Here is a 1395-nt window from a genome sequence, read left to right on the forward strand (position 1 = left end):
AGAGGAAGAGGAAGAGGAAGAGGAAGGAGGAGGAGGGGAGGAGGAGGTAGAAGAAAGGTAGAGCAGAACCACATGGCCTACAGAAGCCGCAAGGGGTCTCATAGCAGGGGAATAAATTAGTATAGTGATAGATCTGCCCAATCTAGGCATATAGCTTATAAATGTAGTAACTGAGTTGTGTGTGGTTTTATATGGGCACTTTGGGGTAAGAAATTACCGCAACAAAATTTTTTTTAGCATGAAAAGCAGAAAAAAAAGAGGTTTGTTCAATGTGGCTGCATTGGGAAGAGGTACAGAGAGGGCCAGGGAACCCTGAAAATTCATCTTCCTTTTAAACAAGTGCTTAGAGAGCTGAAGAGACTCACTTGGTGTTTGCCTGGGATGCACAATGTCCTTGCTTCCATCTGCAGCATTGCCCAAAAGAGTTTTGGTAGTGACAATAAACAGAGGGAGCTGGAGAGCTGCCTCAATAGCTAAGAGTGCTGGCTCTCCCAGAGGACCTGGGTTCAGTCCCCAGCACCTACATAACAGTTCAAACTGTCTAAAATTCCAGTTCCAGGGTGCTTGACACCCTCACACAAACATGTATGCAGGCTAAATACCAATATGCATAAAATAAAATAATTTTTTAAAAAATGGGAAGTAGTTTGGATATATAGGGAAAGTGTCATATAATGATGACCTACAAGCCAAGAAAAGGGCATGAAGTCTCTTTAGGGCCTTGAAAAGAGAGGCCTGTCAGTGCCTTGGTTTAGGGCTTCTGGCCTTCTCAACCATAAGAGAATAAATTCCTTTTTTGTTTTTTGTTTTTCAAGACAGGGTTTCTCTGTGTAGCCCTAGCTGTCCTAGAACTCACTCTGTAGACCAGGCTGGCCTCGAACTCAGAAATCTGCCTGCCTCTACCTCCCAAATGCTGGGATTAAATGCATGCACCACCACTGCCCGGCAACTATCCAGTCTTGTCATCAGTGCCTTTTCATATATCATATTTAGTGGTGCACAGTCAGCAGTATTCATTCTATACTAGGCCTGGCCAGGCAAAATCTGCTCATTGGTACAAGGGCAGCAAGTCTGTTTATTGGAAAAGCCAACTCCACAGAGGGAATTCAGATCTGGTATTGTAAACTGGGTCAGAAGCCCATGGCTGTGGGGTCATACCCTTTACGTGTTTTCCTAAATGGGCATGATGTCAAAGCACCTTTCAGATAATGTCTGTCTCCATGAGTTAGTCCTACTGTCAGCTTTTCTGAGCTTTTCTTTTCTTTTTTTTTTTTGGTGTTTCGAGACAGGGTTTCTCTGTGTAGCCCTGGCTGATCCTGGAACTCACTCTGTAGACCAGGCTGGCCTCGAACTCAGAAATCCACCTGCCTCTGCCTCCCGAGTGCTGGGATTAAA

The sequence above is a fragment of the Mus caroli genome, chromosome 17 (genome assembly GCF_900094665.2).
Source record: "Mus caroli chromosome 17, CAROLI_EIJ_v1.1, whole genome shotgun sequence".
Taxonomy (NCBI): Eukaryota; Metazoa; Chordata; class Mammalia; order Rodentia; family Muridae; genus Mus; species Mus caroli.